General features: G+C 39.6%; 2 protein-coding genes across 13 annotated transcripts in view; one reads left to right on the top strand and one right to left on the bottom strand.

Annotated features, from left to right (window-relative positions):
• Window positions 1-14071, bottom strand: part of FBXO34 (F-box protein 34) — a 78237-nt gene extending 64166 nt beyond the window's left edge. For 5 of the 12 annotated variants that reach the window (XM_025869987.2, XM_025869988.2, XM_073895252.1 and 2 more), the window contains exon 1: window positions 13928-14065. The gene's annotated coding sequence lies outside the window, so the exon portion shown is untranslated. Of the gene's footprint in view, window positions 1-13076; window positions 13226-13537; window positions 13803-13927 lie in introns of those variants that run through there. The other 7 variants (XM_073895250.1, XM_025869991.2, XM_073895256.1 and 4 more) reach the window with 3 other exon arrangements.
• Window positions 14072-14171: 100 nt separating this feature from the next.
• DLGAP5 (DLG associated protein 5) overlaps window positions 14172-21840 on the top strand; it is a 109397-nt gene continuing 101728 nt past the window's right edge. The window contains exon 1 of the mRNA XM_073895245.1: window positions 14172-14319. The gene's annotated coding sequence lies outside the window, so the exon portion shown is untranslated. The remainder of the gene's footprint in view (window positions 14320-21840) is intronic.

Genomic DNA, 21840 nt, shown 5'->3' with positions numbered 1-21840 from the left:
CTGGCTTGATCTTCTATCCAGACCACTAAAACTTTCTTCATATCAGCAATAAGGCTGTTTGTTTTCTCTTCATTCATATAATCGCTGGAGTAGCACTTTTAATTTCCTTCAAGAACTTTTCCTTTGCGGGGCGCCCCAAAGTTCATGGCACCCCAAAGCAATTACAATCAAAGATCACTCATCGCAAATCACCCAAACAGAATAATGAAAAAGTCTGAAATATTCAAGAATTACCAAAATGTGACACAGACACACAAACTGACCAAATGCTGTTGGAAAAATGGCACCAACAGACTTGCTCAACACAGGGTTACCACAAACATTCACTTTGTAAAAAATGCAAAATCTGCAAAGTGCAATATAGTGAAGCGCAATAAAACAAGGGCCTGTATTATGAGTATGGCTAATGAAACAACTGGAAATGTAGTGAAGTGGCAGCTTCTAAAAATCTTCCTATAAAAAGGCTGGCACGTTAACCTTTGCCCCTTCTTGCATCCTGCAGTGTGGAATGGGCTCCAATAGCTGGAGATCCAGCTAGGTCAATGAAGACATGGGCAACAAACAGTGGAGCAGTAATAGTATGGAAAGAGCCAAGGGGTGGGGTAAGGAATGAAAACAGGCTAGAGGGCTGGTTCTCGACTACAGGGTTTATTATACACAATTGTCAAAACTCATCAAACTGTCTGCTTAATATCTGTGCAATTCATCATGCCTCAAAACAAGAGAGAGAAATATGAGTGCTATACCAGCCCTAGACCACATATCTGAACTTTGTAAGGGAAGTACTTTGTTGTTTAACCCACTGTTAGTTTAGATTTTCTATCACTTTCTAGACGGGAGGGGGGGAGGGGGATGGTTTATCCTGGTGATGGGTATTGAGGAGGGCACGTTCTGCATGGAGCACTGGGTGTTATGAACAAACAATGAATCATGGAACACTGCACCAAAAACTAATGATGTAATATATGGTGATTAACATAACAATAAAAAATTAAAAAAAAAAAGATTTTCTATCACTAATACACTCTTCATATAATAATATGTAAAGGACAAAAATCAGTGAAAAAGGCAAGATAATGGTATGAAGAATCTACTACCACTTAGGGTTTTTAAAAGGTAGGGAGAATAGAACTGTTGCCTCCAGTGAGGGGAAAAGTGTGCCCAACAGAGAGAAGAGAGGAGAAAACTCATTTTTTTGCACCTCTGGTATTTTGAACCATGTGAACACATTACCTATCCAAAAAAATAAATGCTCTTTAATCCTATTAAATATTCCATTTAAATTTTTTGAAATTTTGGTATATGCAGATTTTAATGATTTGAAGACTTACATTGACTTTAGTTTCAACATGATCTCACACTGGACTAATTACCCAGAAAACCACTAGACACAAAAATGACAAAAGAATATGCTGGAAGGAGGAAAAAGGCGAGGAGAATACTGGGTGCCTGGGTGGCTCAGTTGGTTACGAAACTGCCTTTGGTTCAGGTCATGATCCTGGAGTCCGGGATCGCGTCCCACATCGGGCTCCCTGCTTAGCGGGGAGTCGGCTTCTCCCTCTGACCCTCCCACCCCCCTTGTGCTCGCTCTCTCTCTCATTCTCTCTTTCAAATAAATAAAATCTTAAAAAAAAAAAAGGGCAAGGAGAGTACTGAGAACTCATTTTTTGAGGAAAAAAGACAAGAAAACATTTTAACCCAAAAGAGAAGCATTTGGGTCATTCTACTGCTGGAAATACATTATTTATCTTTTAATTTCTCATTATCTACTTTCAGTAAGAACAAAGGCAGCTAGCAAAATCAAAAAGGCCAAATAGGCTTTTTCTCTATTAACTGAAACAATCATACAAAAGGTTCTTTCTTGTTAGGTAAGTATAGATTATGAATAGTTACAAATAGTAACTGTGAAAGTTTGTGAATCAGATTAGAAATTGAAATAAAATGAGAATTTCTGAGAAATTTACCAAACTGACCTTCCCTGTTTTCTTAACACTTTTAAAATTTGCATATGTTAATCCTGTTACCTTTTTCTTGGTATAAACAATGTAACAAGTTTTTACCTGATTCTAGAGGAAACAAAAATTAGTAATTGTCAGACTAGTCCTTAAGTGATTGACTCAAGAAACCAATTAAGACTTTTAAAGGAATTCCCACTGAATTAGGGCTGTGGTTAAGAGGTAACATATTTAAACCAGAGCCATTAAACAAGAGAAAAATTCAACAAGTTTTTGGTGAAAGAAATCCTCAGAAACACTGGGGGACACACGAACAGACCTTTAATAAGATAAAATCATAATATTTAAGTAGTCCAACAAATGAGTTGGCAAGCAAATTTTAATCTTCAAAATTAATTATATCTTTTAAAGAAGCATGCTGCCCTTGTTTTCCCCTTAAGAGGGGAAATCCACGAGATATTCATAAAGCAACAATTCTTAAAAGCTTTACAACTCCTCATTCTCTACTAAAAGAGTTTAATTAAAATTTAAGCAGGATAGACAAGGTAGATTCACAAAACAAGATAACAACTACAATAAGAATCACATAATTTTTTTGGTAAAATACCCAACAATATTTTGGGTTACTGAAAAGATCAGTAATGCAAAAGCTAAGCCCCTAGATCAAATAAAGACGGGAGAAAATAATTCATTTTTTCAATTCAGAAATAAAGCAGTTACTAACATGGCTTAAGTTTTCACTTAAATTTCAAGACTATCAATTTAAAAAAAAAATCAGTAGCTCTAAAATGTTTTGTAACTGTAATATTTAAGTGTAAAAAATATTTTATACTACAGTCTTACAAATATACGCAACTTGAATGTAAAGTTATGTTTTGAGGAAAACTTATAACCTAATTTAAAAAAAAAATGTCAACTTTCCAGAAGTTAATATATTTTAATTAATAAATATCCAAACAAAAACAATTTTACTTAATGATATTTGCCAAAGAGAGGAAAACCCACAGGGTGTTAAACAATAAGACAAAAGAATATATTCTTAAAGACTGCTATTTGCCAGGGACACCTGGGTTGCTCAGTTGGTTAAGCATCTGCTTTGGGCTCAGGTCCTGATCCCAGGCTCCTTGCTCAGCGGGGAGTCTGCTTCCCCATCTGCCTGCTGCGCCCCCTGCTTATACTCTCTCTCTGACAAATAAATAAATAAAATCTTAAAAAAAAAAAAAAAGACTGCTATTTGCCAACAGTATTTAGAAGATTTGTAAAATAGTGCTAAGAGAAAAAGTGACAGAAGTTAACTAATGCACTTACATAATACCTGGCATCTAAAACATACTGCATTTTTTTTAGTAAATGAATAGTAAACAAATAGGCCTGGAAATTCCATAAGTTAAAAATGTTGGTATATAGCTATTTTACCAAGATAACCATGTAACATGTTAAATATAACATAGACAAAGAAAATACCAAATGAAAGATAGGATTCATAAAACATAAAACTATATATATGATCTTCTTCAGACTTATTTTCAGATCCATTTTCGTCATCCTTTTTGTAGTATTCCAAATGAGCTAAAACATTGTAATGGATGGTAGAGCTCTTCAACTAGAAGAATGCCTGAACTACAGAAACCTATCCCCTAGGGCTAAAGGGACCAGGGTGCAGAAAGTACCACGAACCTCCAGAGAATAATCCTGATGACTGAACTTGAAATAAAATCTCTTGGCCTACTTAGGAAACAAGTTTGCCACTCTTGGTTCCTGGACAATAAAGCAAATGTGTCCTTTGAGACTTCCTTACCAAACTCAAATTTCATCTTCAGAAACTCCAGCTAATCAAAAATTCCCTACGTAGTTCCAAGAGTGATCTTACAGCTTCAAGTAGACTACTTTATAAACAAAATTAAATTCCTTCATTTTCAAGAACCAAATGAATACTTCAATAAACTCCTACAAATGAATTTGCTAGAAGGTGTCTAAGTTAACCAGCAGAGTAGAAAACAAAACAGAATTTCAAAAAATTTAAAGCTGAATTTAAATCCCCCCTTAAAGATGAGGGGGAAAAGCGGCGCCTGGGTGGCTGTCAGAGGAACGAACATACGACTCTTGATCTCAGGATTGTGAGTCCGAGCTCTACACTGAGTGTAGATATAAATAAATAAGCTTAAAAAAAAGATGAAGGAGAAAAGCTAAGCCTTTAACTATGTAACTACAGTTTGGAGACATAAGATATGAAGCTTAGTATTTAATAAGGGAGATAAGACTAATAATATTTATGAAACAATAACAATAAACAACGGTATATGATGAAGTGCTAGGGTGCGGCTGAGTACTTAATATACGCAGTGGGAGCTCCAGAAATAGATTGTAGAGGCACTGGAGAGTCCAAGGTTTTATGGGAAGAGACTCCTCATAATGGATGATTACATTTGCAGAAATGGAAAGGGAAGGTACAGCTGAGGAAACTACCTAATTGAACCCCAGGTTTGTTGCAGGCAGTCCCAGAAACATGTGAGGAAGAAAGAGGGGATGAACCACTTTATGAAAAGTCTTGAAAGCTACTTTTAAATGGGATTTGGGAAAGTAAAATCCCAGTGGGATTTTTGTTCAATTAACCCAGCAAGTGTACAAAAAGACTAAAGAGAGTAAATAATGGATTTATGAAAACTACAGAGACAATTATAGAAATCTAAACCCAGAATGATCATTGGTTTAAATCTATACTATCCAATACAGAAGCCACTAGCCACACCTGGTTTTTGAGCATCTGAAATATCACCTGTCTTAACTGAGTTGATATTTACATGTAATATGAACATCAAATTTCAGACTTTGCATGAAAAAAAAGAATGTAAACTATCTCTGTAATTTTTTATATTGACTACCTGTTCAAATCCTGTTTTGGATATATTATGTTAAATAACATTTTTAAAATTATTTCCAGATGTTTCTTTTTACCATTTTTAATGTGTTAATCTAGAAAATTTTAAATTACATATGGCTCACATTATATTTCTCCTGAACAAGTGAACAGCACTGCTCTAGGGTTATCTCAACTTTTCTGACCCTCCCACTCCCATGATTTGAAAAATTTTAACATGCACCCACATAAATTTATATACTTCTAAATTTTACATTTATGCATGTACTACCAAACTTCTATATTTTACATACAATATAAAACAAACACAAAAATAAATACTAAAAGGATGAAAAAAATAACTAGAAGTTCCAATACTTTTCTTTTTGCAACCCAATGGACTATCCCATATGCTCCATACTGGAGGCTTAGAATGTTAGCAGAGAGACTGATCAAGAGAAAGACAAATCCAACTGAAAGATTCACTAAAATTTAATGACTGGTTGACTATGGGAGCAAAGGAGAGGGGATGAATTAAGGATGACATCTACTGTTTGCTACTCAACATCCAGTAGCCCCTTAATTTCCCTCAGGAAAAAAAAGCTAAGCCATCATGCTGTGTAGGTAGCAATGACCCCAACACCTCAGCTCCAGGGGTAGGTCCAGGCTGGCTAAACCAGTTACCAAATCTTATCTGGCCTTAGTGGTTGATTCAGAAATGTCAATTTAGCCCAAAGTCAATGAGATACACAAGACATCTGCTGGGGCTCCAGGGAAGAGAAACTCTCTTCTAGCTACACTTCTTAAGCTGAAGTGCACAGATTCCCCCAAAAGGTTTAGGTATAGAACTCAGGGTATCTGTAAGCTCAGATGAGGGGGTGAAAGATATCTTTAACTTCACTAAATTTAACTGAAATTTAGCATCTCCTTCTTTTGTGAGTCCAGTCAACAGACCACAATATTAGTAACACCACTCTGTTAACCGCAGAAATCACATAGTTTCCTATCACATTACCATTGGTTGCAGACACAAAGAGTGACAATGTTCATCACTACTTGGAAATTATTAGAGCCATACTAAATCTTATTATTTAACAAAGAAGCACATACTCTCTTACAATTTTTAAAAAATATTTTGATAATGGTATTTTAATATGAACTTCTCTGTTAGACCCATGTACTTTATTTAAAAATAGTTGTGAAGGCCCTAGGCGGGTGTTGACATGATGTGATTTCTGGCCAGTGCTCTAAATGTCAAAGTGAAGAAATTCAATGAAGTCTGGGTAAATCGCGGGAGTAACTAGGACTCTCTTAAGGTAGCCAAATGTCTCACCACCTAATAGTGATGCACAGGAACAAGATTCCCACTGTCCCTACCTACTATCCAGCAAAACCACAGCCAAGGGAACATGGAAAGATGACCCTGTTAAGCTTGACTCCAGTCTGGCATGGTGAAGTGACAGGAGAGGTGTAGAATGAGTGGAAGGCCACTGGTGCCCCACCCCCTCCACAAGTTGGGATGAGGTTGGCCAGCCTTGAGGGCCACCGGTGAAATACTGTTACTCTTAACAGTTTTTTAAAAATAAAATAAAATAAACATAACCCATGAAAGGAGTCCTATAGGCTTCAGACTGCCAAAGGAGTAGAGGAAGGAACAAAGGTCAAGAGCCCTGCCCTACAGCTTCTACTGAAGCACTCATCCCTCCCCTCTGGATTTGTTGGCATGAGGACCTAGACCTTGAGCTGCTGACAAACATGCTGGGACCAAAAAGGGACAAACACATCAGAAGCAGAGCTCATTAAATAAAGGAAGAAAGAGAAAGATGAGATTCTGATCACATAAGTACAGTTTACCAAGCTTCACCTTTGGACTTTACAGTATTGTGAGCTAGTAAATTTGAATTGGTTTTGTTATACCCAGAACATAAAATCTAAATGGTACAATTGATTTCAATAGTTCCTATCTCAGGAAACTAGAACAATACCCATGGTCTTTGCACAGAAACAGCAAAATTTTGAAAGACTTGACTGTTACACTGAGGGAATCTGGGGAAAATGAGTTTACTTTTTCACAAACTGAGTATCACTCAGTACTTACTCCAATCCATTCTCACATAGATTTCCTGTTTTATAAAGACTGAACAACTAAAAACTACATTTTCCAGATGCCCTTGAAACTAAGGTTTTACATTTGACCTAAGTGTGGCTAAGCAGACATACCTGCATAAGATATGTAGGACAAAAAAATAACATATAATGATAGCTATGCCCAAGGAACTTAAACTACCTTTTTTTTTTTAGGAAGTTAAACTTCTGTCAGGTATGGTGGCAGCAGCTTTCTGATTCAACAACATGGTCCCTGATGGCAGTAGCTCCCTGAGCAGGCAAATTCTGCAGTGTCATTCTGGGGTTTATTCCTAGAAGCTCTCTCTAGTCTATTCATTCAGCCCAGGGTTACATCTTTCTTTCTCAATAAATCCCATTTGCTACAACTACTTAAAACAAATGCTCTTGCTACAGACTCCTGAACAAGTACAAAGTAAACAGGGACATACAAAAAGCAGCATCCTATTAGCAGTCAGAAACCTAATAAGAGTTAACAGCTTATGGATACAGATGTATGACCTGGAAAGAATTATAATTGAGAAGCCCTAACAGCTAAGGGTCAGATAACAAAGAACACAATAAACAGTCAAGACAAAGCTTTCAATAATTTAAATCTGGAAGAGAAAGAAATGCCAGCATAGCTGAGAAACCAGACAGACAAAGAACCAAGAAAGGAGAGAACTCAAAAAATGAAGTCATCTACACAAATACCAGAGATAACAAACAAGATAAAAATTTAATGTTTTTTTTTTTAAAGATTTTTATTTATTCATTTGAGAAAGAGAGAGAGAGAGCACAGCAGAGGGAGAGCAGGCAGAGAAAGAGGGAGAAGCAGACTCCCCACTGAGCAGGGACCCTGGGATCATGACCTGAGCTGAAGGCAGATGCCTTAACCGACTGAGGCACCCAGGCGCCCCTCATCTATTTTTTTACATACTTCCTTCTTCAAAACTTATCATTGGGTACAAAATAATGTTTATACTCACTCCAAAATTGGGTCGCAACCACACTTGTCTGCTACTATTCCTTTTTTTTTTTAATGTAATGTTAAGTCGCCATACAGTACTACAGTACATCATCAGTTTTTGATGTACTGTTCCATGATTCATTGTTTGCATATAACACCCAGCGCTCCATGCAATACGTGCCCTCCTTAATACCCATCACCAGGCTGACCCATGCCCCCTGCTACTGTTCCTTAATACAGTAACTTCTAACTTCAAAATCATACAGTCGATTTAAATAAAAAAAAAAAAAACCCAACTCTTCTCTGGATTCTAAAATTAAGGCCCAAATCAAGACCCATACCTAGGAAGCTTTCTCTGGCAGACCCAGTTGCCTTCTCTGAATTCATATAACATTTACTTTTCTCTTTTCAGACACCAACACCTAACTAAAACCCAAAATGAACTGTAAGCTTAAAGAAAACAGAAGCTGTGTTCTTCATTTCTTTATATTCTGAACACCTAGCACAATGCTACTCAAATGTGCTAACAAAGTAGGACCTTGGAACAGGTAGTTTCAGAAGAAACTGGTGGAAGTAAGACTGCAGAAGATTATAAAGTTAATCAAATTGACTTGGAAGGTACATGAAGGAACTTTCTCTAGTGATAGTAATGTTTAATATCTTGACAGGGTTATAGGTTACAAAGATGTATGAACTTGTCCAAGGTTAGGCTATGGTATACATAAGATTTGTACACTTTACTGTATATAAATTTTACCTTAAAAACAAGTAAACAGGGGCACCTGGGTGGCTTAGTTAAGCATCTGACTCTTGATTTGAGCTAAGGTCATGATCTCAGGGTCTTGAGATCAGCCTTGAGTGGGGCTTAAGATTCTCACTCTCTTCCTCTGCCTGCACCACCCCCCCAACCGCTCGTGCACTCTTACTATTAAAAAAACAAAAAACAAGTAAACAAATAGTTCATCATGGGCACACTGAAGCATTTGGGGGTAAAAATACAACTAAATAGAAGATGGACTGATGAAAGGATAGAGAAAGAGAGACGGAGTGTAGGATGGATGGATAACTAAGTACACATGGCAAAATATGAATTATATAGAATCTACATTTGTCGGTACTGAGGTATTCAATTGTTCAACAAACAATTCTTGTAACTTTTCTGTGATTAAAATTTTTCATAATAAAATGTCAGGGAAGGGATGCCTGGTGGTTCAGTAGTTAAGTGTCTGCCTTCGGCTCAGGTCTTGATCCCAGGGGTGGTCGGGCTCCCTACTCAGCGGGGAGTCTGCTTCTCCCTTTCCCCCACCACTCCCCCTGCTTGTGCCCTCCCGCTCGCTCACTCTAATAAATAATTAAGATCTTTTAAAAAATAAAAATAAAGTGGAAATGAAGGCTGTGAGAGGCTCACATATTTTGCAGGTCTGTCAAGAAAAGGAATGAAAATAATTAAAAAAGGAACAGGGCGCCTGGGTGGCTCAGTCGGTTAAGCGTCTGCCTTCAGCTCAAGTCATGGTCCCAGGGTCCTGGGATCGAGCCCCGCATCGGGCTCCCTGCTCCGCGGGAAGCCTGCTTCTCCCTCTCCCGCTCCCCCTGCTTGTGTTCCCTCTCTCACTGTGTCTCTCTCTGTCAAATAAATAAAATCTTTAAAAAAAATTAAAAAATAAAGGAGCATCCTCAGAGAAGAAAGAGAACATACATACATACCTCAGAGTGGGATGTCTGGATTCTACCTCTCCACTCTAGCTCTAATTTTAGACTGCCTACACAGACTAGTTTTGGCTCTGAGCGCTTGTTCTTGACTCAAAGTAAGTGCTCACTCACTAAGCTCCGTTCATTTTAGAATAAGCAAAATCTGTGGAGTCTGGACCCTTTGCCTATATGATAATCTGTTCCCCATTCTTTTCACCTGAGTTTCTAAATACCTCCTTAAACTGACCTTGAGATGAGACCTCTGGCAAATCTGGCATAACATAAATGGCTCACCCTCTTTGTCCAATTCTGGCTCCTCAAACCCATGGCCCTCCATGGCAAGGGATTATTAACACAAAGGTCAAGGATCCTTGCAGCAAGGACAATTCACCTGCACGTCACAGTCCCTGGATGAGTACCTGGTATAGAGGTATTCAAAAAATGTCGGATGAATGAAACCCATGCCTTATAATAATAACTATTCACACATATTAATGCTTAGTTTCATATTTATACCTACATTATCCTGAGGACAGGAATGTATGTGCTAGATTCTGAAGTTGAATATTTATTTCTTATTATTTTTTTTAAGATTTTATTTATTTGACAGAAAGAGACACAGCACGAGAGGGAACACAAACAGGGGGAGTGGGAGAAGGAGAAGCAGGCTTCCCGTAGAGCAGGGAGCCCGATGCGGGGCTCGATCCCAGGACCCTGGGATCATGACCTGAGCCGAAGGCAGACGCTTAATGACTGAGCCACCCAGGCGCCCCGTGAAGTTGAATATTTAAAAGGAGAAGATCTGGAGGCTCCTCTGTGGAGAGCTAACTAGAAGATGGAGTTGGAAATGATAGGCTGATAAACTCTTTCAGCTAATGTTAAGAAACACCTACATTTTAATCATTAATACTCTCCTAGATAATATAGTACGTTCATCAGCTTCAAAATACCATAAACATCAACTAAAGTTAAATTATACAAAGATAAAGAATGAGAAGAATTCAATTTCCAGATAACCTAAATGCATTTGGAATTAATCTGTTCTTTCTTGTTGCTTCCAAAGGACTGTAGATTATGCACTTGCTGAATTTTGCCTTTGTCACACATGACTTAACAAGGAAGGCATTCATTATACCACAGTAGCGTCCCTCAAGTATCTGGTTCTAAACAGCTGCAAATTTTGGAAGGTAACACTAAATGATGTCTCTAACGATTAGTATGTTCTCCTCTAACAAATGTTGAAACAAGATTAAGGCTTACTAGAATATCAAAACTCCAAATTAAACTGACTGAGCATAAGTTTAAATTCAAAAAATAAAGTAGGAATTTTGCATAGAAATTTAAATTCTATGTGTTCACAGAATTGATCCAATAAACATATCCAAATAATTTGGAAAATTCACAAAATACAGCACTTTCATTCTTCATATTTGCTTTACCTGTCCAAAAGATGCTATAGTCACTAATGAATGATTTCGTCCTTTCAAATGCAGTAACTGAATAAGATAACATGACATTTTAAAATAATAATAAACCCGATTTCAAATAAATTCCCATTTATAAGTAAAAGCTACCGGACTCGAAACTTCAAGGCCTGGGTAGAAAAACATCCTGCAAAAGGTAGAAACAAGCGGTAAAAATGTTTCAGAAGAGTTATGGCTTGTTAAATAGTTATACAACTGTATACATAAGCTGGCTTTTTTAAAATCTGTCATTGTCCCTCAATCACATCAGAATACACTGAAGACATTATTCTCCACCTATTATCTCATTTTCCATTAGGAAAAAAATTCGTAACTACTAAACACAATAGAGGGGAAAAAAGCATGCCAAGCAGGGGCGATTTTATTATCATTATTATTATTATTACTATTATATGTCTTTCAACTCACATTTAGTTTAACTTTCATCTCTTCCCACATACACAAGTACACTTAATTTACACAGAGCCACATAGCCTGCCCCAGAAAGGTTACTTGGAAAAGACATATGCAAGTGTCCTTCTGAACCTCCTTCAATTTCATTACATAGTATCTTTCCATGATCCTTTCATCTTAAGAGTAGGCTAACAGGGGCTCCTGGGTGGCTCAGTCATTAAGTGTCTGCCTTCGGAAGCTCAGGTCATGGTCCCAGGGTCCTGGGATCGAGCCCTGCATCAGGCTCCCTGCTCAGTGGGGGAGCGTGCTTCTCCCTCTCCCACTCCCCCTGCTTGTATTCCCTCTCTCGCTGTCTCTCTGTCAAATAAATAAAATCTTAAAAAAAAAAAAAAAGAGTAGGCTAACACCCTCACTATCCTCAGTTTCACCTTAACTCTGTTAACTATCATTCTTGAGGATCCAAAGGCTCAAATTTTGTCTTGAGCCTTCCATCAACATTGTTAACACATAATTCCTAATATCTTAAAAGAAAAAAAAAAAACTTTCAGTAGTACACACAACGCTGCCAAATTTCCAGGGTATCGTGAGTGAGGATCAAAATGAGATTTATAAGAAAGCCTTCTTTTGTGAACTTCCAGTCAAATTCAACAGTAATTAATGAGAGCAAATTTTTGCTTTCATTTCCTTTGTTAATGTATACAGCATAACTTCCACCAGCATGTTGGTGCAAAATCCAAAAAAGACAATCCCTTATCACTTTTAAAGAGCAAATGGAGATGAAGTATTAACAACAAAAAACTACCATTACAAATGAACGTCAGTGAGGAAGGCCTGAGGACTCCTACCCAAGCTTCCTGCTGAAGACCCTAAATTGTAATTATGCTTCAGTTTTAAGGCAACTACCTTTCAAACTAGATTCTATTTAAATGATCCTATAGAGAGAACAAATTAAACTGATATGCTGAAATACCTGAAAAGGGTCAGTAATGGCAAGTGACTCACTTCTTTTCTGGTGTCGCCTGATCTCATTTTGAAAGCTTTGGAAGAAAAACAACATCCACTGACAAGGCACTTTAATGAAATTCTGTTAGTTTCATATTTGAAAGCAATACACACAAAATTTTAGTTACTTGTCCAGACAAGCCATCCTGGGAATGTTATTGTCATAGCCCAGTCTTAGTAGGAAAGCAAGAAAATGGCTTTTTGATGAGTTATAACCGTAGGAAACCCTCAATTATCCATGATAGCACAGGACAAAGACAACCTCGATAAATTAATCGTTAGGTAATTATTATTTAAAAAGAATACTGGATTAATTCAAACCTCCCTCCCCGCCCCTCCACAACAGAAAAAGTTCATTTAAGATCTGCTCTTCCCCTTCCTAGCCACTCTCTTAACAAAAACGCAAACAAGCAGATACCGTATATAATTTCAAGACTGTGTAGCAAAAAAGAGTAAGGCAAATTGAATTATCAGCACTCCAACTGGTTCTATTTCTTCAGCAATTCCAATCACAAACCATCAAACTGAGTTCAGCTTCCTGAAAAGCATTTACATTAAACACTCAACCCCCCAACCTCCTTAGATTTTTCTAAATCATATGTCTTATATTGAACTGTACTAACAATGCTTGCTTGAAATGATGTTAAAGAACTTGACAACTATTACAACTGTGAAATGCTGATATCGAACCACTTTCGATTCAAATCCGCTGCGATTCCAGGCGTCGATAGAAGACTGAACTTCCTTTTTCTCCCCTCCCGGTCTTCCCCGCCCTTCCGCGCGCCAAGGTCCAAGCCGGGGCCTGCTGTGACATCACAGCCCATCTCTTGGAAACCCTTGACGTCACAGACACGAAGACCCAAAGTACTATGACCTCATCGCTGACTGGGGCCGACCCGCAGTCGACCTGTGCCAGCCCGGAGGCGAGAGAAGCTTCCGAGCCCCCGTCCTGCCCAGTCCCCAAGGAAGGTTAAGGGCAGGCGTCAGCTCACCTGCGCCGGGTTGGAAAGGACAGAGTGGCCGAGCCCAGGCGGGCGCGACCAGGGGAGGCGACCCCCACCCAGAGCTCGACTTCCTCACCTACCGCGGGTCACGGAGGTTGAAGAGAGCCGGTCCAGTGCCTCCTCACGGCCTATCCGTGATCTCCTGAGCTTCAGCCCGGACCCGGGACCCGGCTGCCGCCTGCCGGCCCGCTCGACCTTCCTCGGCCCGCGGGGGCGCTCAGCGCCCGGCCAGTGCGCTGGCTGAGACCGGCCCGGGAGGAGGGCCGGGCCCCTGCCACAGACGCGCCGAGCGCGCCGCGAGCCCGGGACCCGCGGGCGGCGCCCCCACCCCCACCCCCACCCCCACCCGCCCCGCGCCCGGGGAGCGCAGGCAGGCGGCGGGAGGGGGCGGGGAGCGGCCACCGTGGCCGCCGCCGCAGGACCCCGACCGCGCTGCCCTCACGCCACGCCCCACCGCGGTCCCAACCCACCTGCGCTCCTGCCCCGGCCCGGGCCTGGCCCGGGGCTGCACACCCCGATGCGGCGGCGGCGGCGGCGGCGGCGGGAGGCCTGGCTCGCTCCCCACCGCTGAGGCGGACCGAGCGCCCAGCGCGGCGCGGCGGAGCCCAACGCTCGCCCCGAAACCCATTTGTTTGGCTAAAACGGCGTGACGTCACGCGCCGGCCCAATCGACGGTTGGCCAGGGGAGGGGCCGCGGTACCGGGGGGAGCGGGGGGTGCAGCGACTCCTGCCGGGTATTCTGCGGTACTTCGGACGCTGGGGATGGAAAGAGTGAGGGACTTAAAAACCGTGAAGTATTGCGGGCCCCCGAGTGGTGAAGAGCGAAAGCTCCAGGAAAGGAATCAAACCCTCAGGCGAGCCGGTAAGGTAGCCAACGCCAATGTTGTCAATAGACAAGACCAGTTTATTAGGACTCATGGGTGGATCTGGAGCTAGAAATGGTATTAAATACTATTAGATAACCTCGTAGACTTGGGTTCCAATTTTGGTTCTGCTACCAGCTTCGAAGGCTGGATTTCACAGTTCTCATTTGTAAAAGGAGAGAGTCCCTTCTGTCATTCGCTTCTATGCAAATCATGGCAGGACGACCGCACATAGATAAACTTTAGAGAGACAATCTCAAAATGTGGTCTGTAAGGTGCCTGGGTGGCTCAGATGGTTAAGCGTCTGCTTTCGGCTCAGGTCATGATCCCAGAATCCTGGGATCGAGTCCCGCATCGGGCTCCCTGCTCCTTGGGAGCCTGCTTCTCCCTGTGCTTCTCTCTCTCCTTCTGTCTCTCATGAATGAATAAATAAATAAAATCTTAAAAAAAAATGTGGTCTGTAGAAGCTTAAGGAACTATAAAGGAATATATAGAATAGGTAATTAATACTCAATTAATTTAGTACTTTCAAATCAGAGCGCCAGTGAGGAAACTTTTTATCCCCAGGCTTTAAAATAATTGCTTTCATTGTAAAAATAATTTTAACTGCATTGTAGAACATGAGGACAATAAAGAAAAATTCCTTCACAGGAACATGACCACTCTCAGAATCTGGTGTATTTTCTTTTAGATTTTTTTGTCCCATGCATATTTATTTTACAATGTTGTTATCATAGAGTGCACACAGTTTTGGGGTCCTGTTTTTTCAGATGTTTAAGTATTTTTCATATTTCTCATAAGCTTCATCAGCATTTTGACAGCTGTATAAAATTTTATTAAGTGGACATGGAAAATTTACTGAATTCTCTATTCTTAGACATAACTTATTCCCTTCTCTCTTTGCCATTACAAAGAAATCATAGGACATTCCTGAATGTAGATTTTTTTTAAGATAAATACCCAGAAATGGAATCATTAGGTAAAAGTGTATCCAAACATTTATAGTTACTAATACAAACTGCCAAAATGATTTTGTAAGGGTTGGACCAAGTTATACTTAAATTAGCAGCTTTGATTTGACCCAGCCCTTTAAAAAGTAGTTTTGTAAAAAAGAAAAGAAAAAATTTAAAACTACTCTGGTAATATACATATTTATAAAATCTTAAATATCAAAAAATTTTTTAACTTTTTAAAAATTAAAATAAGGAAACAAATATTCCCCATAATCTCACCACCAAGAAATAATCATTTAATTTCTCCATCTAGGCCTTTATGTAAATATTTTAATAAAAATTGGGGAGATGGGGCACCTGGGTGGCTCAGTCAGTTAAGTGTCTGCCTTTGGCTCGGGTCATGATCCCAGGGTCCTGGGATCGAGCCCCACGTCGGGCTCCCTGCCCCACATGAAGCCTGCTTCTCCCTCTCCCACTCCTCCTGCTTGTGTTCCCTCTCTCACTGTGTCTCTGTCAAATAAATAAATAAAATCTTTAAAAAAAAATTGGGGAGGGACTCATACTGTACATATTGACATCAGTATGTCTGATTTAATATCCAATCAATATTAGCTTAATATATCATGATCATTTGAAACTTCTCTGTGTCATATTTCACTCAAAGTTCTAAAACATCAATCCATCCTTTTAGGTTCATCTCAAACATTGTCCTCTTTAAAACCTCTTGCTTCCTTAGAGGAATCAAAAAAATTTATTTACTTCATTTTTTCCTCTGATGGCCTTGATTTTACTCCACACACATCTTCCATGTGTGTATTTAATATCCTCTGCTAGATTCTAAACTCCTGGAGGACAAAGATTATATCCTGGTATCTGCCAAAAGGTCTTGTCCGTGATATTGCTTAAATGTTTAATGGGGAATTATAACATGTTAATCTGTACTTTTCTCATGATGATAAATAAGTATGATCTCCATTTTATAATAGTGTTTACTGCAGCTCATTAATATCCAACATTTATTGTATTTACAATGTTGGATCCAGACACTATTCTGTGTATTACACACATTCTTTCATTTAATCAGAAAAACACCTCTCTGAGGTGAGTGCTGTTGTTATTACAGATGAGGAGACCAGGGCTCAAAGACTTAAACCATTTGGCCAGGATTGTAGGTGGCATAGAGCCAAACTTAGCAAACACTCCGGCATTTTCACCATGTCACTGTATCATTTGGGGGAATTTCAGATGAGTTAAAGACACTGAAACTACAAAGCATGACAGAGATATCATTAAACTAAAATGACAGTGGTTTGCATGTGGATAGTATATCATCATTTTCAAAAGTCCTATTTTCAAAAGTCTCTGCGGTCTAATTCAGTGTTTCTCAAATTGTCTGTGGTTAAGGACCAGTTTGGTTTTTTTCTTAATACATTGTGAACTGGTTGTTTTGTAAAATACAATAAAACAATAAAACTACTAGAAAAATGAAAATTTAAAAAGACAAAATAAAAGCCCAAATTCTTTATTATTAAACTCAGCACACATAAAATTACTCTGTCAAATTGCTAGTAAAATTTCTAAAACTCTTACTCTCAATTTCTGTTCTTCAAAGTTTTTTTTTTTTTTAAGTAGTCTCCATACCTGGCATGGAGCCCAACGTGGGGCTGGAACTCATGACCCTCAGATCAAGACCTGAGCTGAGATCAAGAGTTGGACATTTAACCAACTGAACCACATAGGCGCCCCTTCTTAATCTCTGGTTGTTGTTGTTTTTTTTTTTTTAAGATTTTATTTATTTGACAGAGAGCTAGAGAGAGCGAGCACAAGTAGGCAGAGCGGCAGGCGGAGGGAGAGGGAGAAGCAGGTTCCCCATTGAGCAAGGAGCCTGATGAGGAGCTCAATCCCAGGACCCTGGGATCATGACCTGAGGCAAAGGCAGACACTTAACTGACTGAGCCACCCAGGCACCCCTTAATTTCTGTTCTTATCACAGACTCGTCCTAAAGCTGGCAAGCGGGCCACACTTTGAAAAGCACTAGTTTGGGAGAAATAAGATTAGGTGAGGAGGTAGTGAAACCATTTTAGGCAAGTTGCTCCCTTGATTCTCGTTCTCCATTTACACAGTGGAGAAAACAAAAAACAAAGCTACCAGAACCAGTGCAGTGCATCAGGCCACAGACCCTGTGACAGGCTCTCAGGAGGGAGCTCCCCCAAAAAGGCATCAGTGTGGCACAGTGAGGCCACAGGACTGATAAGGAGCTGGAAGAGGAACAAGATTAAGGTGGCCTGAGATGGCACAGCAGCAGAAAAGTCCTAGATATATGTAGTATCCAACTTTGGTTATTCTATCAATGATTGAAATTTAATTATCTCAAACCAGCAAACATATTAAATCAAATGGGCCTGTTTGTATAGATTTGGTTTCATTATTCCTCTCTACTCAGAAAAAAAAAACACCCAACTAAGAACCTTCCACTTATTCCTTAATAAGCTCACTCCCACCATCTCATCTTCCTCGACACCCCCAAACTCTTCATCCTTAACCAAATTTACATCCTCTACTGCAGTAAAAAGGAAAGCAAGAGACAGACTCCATTAGATTTTACATCTAGGTCCATCTTTACTGTAGAACTAAGTCACTGAGTGTGAGAATGCCTTTCCCTACCTATTTAACTGTATTATTATGAAGCTTAAATAAGAAAAAAAGAAGGGTTTTTTTGGTAGCTCAGTGGTTAAATGTCTGACCCTTGATTTCAGCTCAGGTCATGATCTTGGGGTCATGAGATAGAACCCAGTGTTGGGTTCCATGCTAGGCACGCAGCCTGCTTAAGATTCTTTCTCTCTCCCTATCCCTTTGCCCCTACCCTTACCCTCTACTCCTGCTCTCTCCCTCACTCTCTCTCTCAAAAAAAAAAAAAGAAAGAAAGAAAGAAAGTAAAAGTGCTTTCAAGTTTACCAAGTTAAGGCATGCACTTAAATAGGCCTAGAAAAAAAGTCACTGGAGCATGCTTAAAGCCCTGAGCCCATATGCATGTATGAAGCATGGTGGTGGCCCTGGGAAGCTAGGCAGAGGCTACTCAGCCATGAGAAATGACTTCATTCGTGATAAACTGAAGAACAACTAAAGAGAAGCAGAAGGACAAAGGCAGCAAACTGCCAAATCTCACAATTGAGATGGGGATTGTGAGAGACCTACATAAAGTTGAATAAATATTGAAACCAGAAAACCATACTACTTATCCTTTTTTTTGGATCTGTGGCCTCATGAAAATCTGATAAAAGCTAAAAACCAAGAAACTCTCTTTACGGCAGGAGGTGCGGGGGGAGGCATATTGATAGATACACAGATAATTTTTAAAATAATTTTAATTTCTTCAAAAAAGTCCTTTAGATGAACTTACTTTATGGTGACCTGCATGCTTATAAAAGGAAGTAAAAGAAACGCAGGGTGAGGACTGACAGCCTCCCCCAGTGAAATGCCATGGCAAAACCCAGGCAAGGTCCCAAGTTCTCCTTTCCCTGTGCAATTGTCCTCAGAAGCTCTCTTTGTTTTCAGTGCCCTTTGACATTTCAGATGATGGTTTCTACCAACACCAACCCAATGGTCCACAGCAATTTCTATGTGAATCCCACTTCCTGAAGCATATAGAAGAGGCAATCCCCCCAAACGCTTCAAATTCTGATCATAATTAAAACTTGGGTAGATTTGATATCTGGTCATAATGGATTCCAAGTCCCTTCTTAATGTTTGACTTTTTACTAGAAATCTATACATAAGCAACAGTGTACATTCCTGATGTTCCTCTATTTAAAATCTCTGTGTAGCCCATGGAATCCAAGTAGTGCTATTCAGCAGGAAGCAATGAAAGCATTTTGTTAGTTCCTCTGTCAAGTCAGGCAATCTCTGCTCCATCTCAAGGCCTTTGGGCCTACTCATCCCTCAGCCTAGAAGGTTCCTCTCTCCGCTCTGCAACTGGTTAGCCCTGACACAGTCTTAGGTATTGGCTTTAAGTCTCCACAGAGCACTAGAAGCACCAGAATTTATATTCAGGAGGGTCTTGGGAGGAAGAAGGAGGTAAGCTGGGGAACCATTTGCCTAACAAATCTAGTTTTTACTTAGATTTTATTTTCCTTTGGGGTGACATGAGGAGGTGGGTAAAGCCTCTTCAAACCAGGACTTCCCTAGCCATCCTTTCACAAAATTTTGTAACATTAATTACACTAGGTTAGTTATTTATTTATTTATTTATTTATTTATTTATTTATTTTATTTATTTAATTTATTTATTATAACCCCCTATGGAGGAGCAGCTTCAAAAGAATGGAGACTGAGTTTTATTCATTACTATATCCTAATGCCTAGCCCAGTGCCTGATACTTAGAAGTTACTCAATGAGTAATGGTTCAATGATCTCTTTTAAATCCTAGAAATACTCTTCTGCAAGGGCAGCAGTGATCTATATTAAGAATGGTTTAATTCCTGCAGTTATGTGAGATGGAAGACATTTTTGAAAGTGGGGCAGAAAAAAATAGAGGAATCTCACTGCTCCTAGAAGAATTTTCCTAGTGGGATTTTCCCCAGGAGATGTTCTCTCCATAGCCAGTGGAGTAAGACCAAAAGCAATCAATCATCCAGATAAGGCCATAGACCTATAGCCTGAAGCCACTTATGTGGGAACATCAGGTCTAAAGCTAGAGGCTGGGGCTTTTTAGAGAACCAGGAGGTCTAAGCTGTGCTTGAGAGACTGAAAGCCAAGTAACAATGCTGCCTTAAGAAACGGAAAGGGGAAAAATATCACAAAAGGAGAATGAAAGTTTGCATATCCCACAAATTATTATAGCACAGAAGAAATTAAACCCAGCCGAGAATCATGCTGTGTTCCAAGTACAAAAACACAACAGGCAAAAGGAAAGCAGTTCATCTAACACACACACAAACACACCATCCCCAAGTCCATGAGTTCTTTTTCCTGATCTTAGCATAAAATCAGAATTCCTAACTACAGCCCATTATATAATCAGACATGTCCCCTTCCTCAATCTCTCTCCGTTCACCCCCTGTTCATGGCTGAAATGTTACTTACTCAGAGAGCTTTCTCTTTAACTCTCCAATGGAGTATTTCAACCTTGTCACTTTACTTCACAGTACCCATGCCTGATGAAAGCTACTCAATAGATGGCTGTTGAATTAATAAAAATATTCATACTTTTTCTCACCAAACAATTTAATCCAGGACCCAAGTGTTCAACACCAATGGATGACAATAATTACAAGAGTAGAAAGTCTTGCACACTATAAACAGGACCTGCATTAAGGGAGAATCTAAGGTAGTGCTGCAGAACAGGACCAAAAGTAGGAACATCAGAGCGCTGTAGAACCCAACCAACCTCCCAGTCATGATTTGGGTGCTTCAACACACATTATCCTTGATTATATTTTCTAGATTACCAATTGGTAATATAAGGATATTTGTATTATCCACTTGGCATTTAGACAGGAACTCGCATTCTTTGGGTAATACCAGATAACTCATTCTTACATTTTTCATATTTTCAATAAATCCCTGATCTGTTTGTTGAAAAATGGCAAGAAATAAAAAGGGTGGGGTGGGGTGTCCCTGCCCACTGACTACCTCTCAAAGAACAATTCCCCTTTTCTTCCTTGTTAACAGAATCCTGATCTTGGGCCTTCTTTGTGCTTCAGGGGAGGGGAACCCAGACCCATGGAGTGAATTATGATTGACCTAAGCCAGTGGTTCTCAATGGGGTGATTGATTGACTTTGTTTCCCTGGGTACATTCAGCAGTGTCTGGAGACATTGCTGATTGTCACATCTTAGGAGAAATGCTATTGGCATCTAGTAGGGAAAGACCAGAGATGCTGCTCAACATCCTATAATGTACAGTTCAGCTGCCCCCCACAACAAAGAAGTATTTATCCCAAAATGCCAATAGTGCCAAGGTTGAGAGACCTTGCTCTAAGGTAATTGGTGTGGTCCCAATCTCCTTGTCAGTGATTGGTTCAGACATCGGTGTGTGATGCAAATCTACCTAATAAAATGCAGTGGGAAATCAACTGTTGTACTTCTGGTAAAGGTTTTTCTTATCATTAAAGGAAAATATTCATTTTCTGTTGCAGTGCATTACTTTCCTAAGTAGAACCATATTTACCAAAAATGGGAGAGAAAAACATACAAAAAGAAATAGTCCCTCATGTGCTGCTAGATGTCATTGTGTCTGTATGTAGTGCCTGGAACTGCAATTGCTATCTGGGGACCATGAGAGTTGTTAGCTGAAGAGAACATAAGAGGATGGCCAAGCTGATGTCACCACTGCACCTCTGACTTACCCAATCCCTGAGTCTTCTTGTTACATTAGATAATCAATGCTATTACAAGTTTAATCATTTATTTTATAGGAAAGTAGCTGAAAACATCTTCATTCACATTTTATATATATATTTGGAGAGGTTGTATAGGAAATAAAATGGGCAGGTGGAGACACTAACCTACTTCTTTGGGAGCAAGCTCTATAATAGTCTGTTACAAAATAATTTTGTTTTACCATG

Source organism: Callorhinus ursinus, unplaced genomic scaffold (assembly GCF_003265705.2).
Source record: "Callorhinus ursinus isolate GAN/ISIS: 27379988/994484 unplaced genomic scaffold, GSC_fseal_2.0 scaffold8, whole genome shotgun sequence".
Taxonomy (NCBI): domain Eukaryota; kingdom Metazoa; phylum Chordata; class Mammalia; order Carnivora; family Otariidae; genus Callorhinus; species Callorhinus ursinus.
This window is presented reverse-complemented; position numbering and strand designations above follow the sequence as displayed.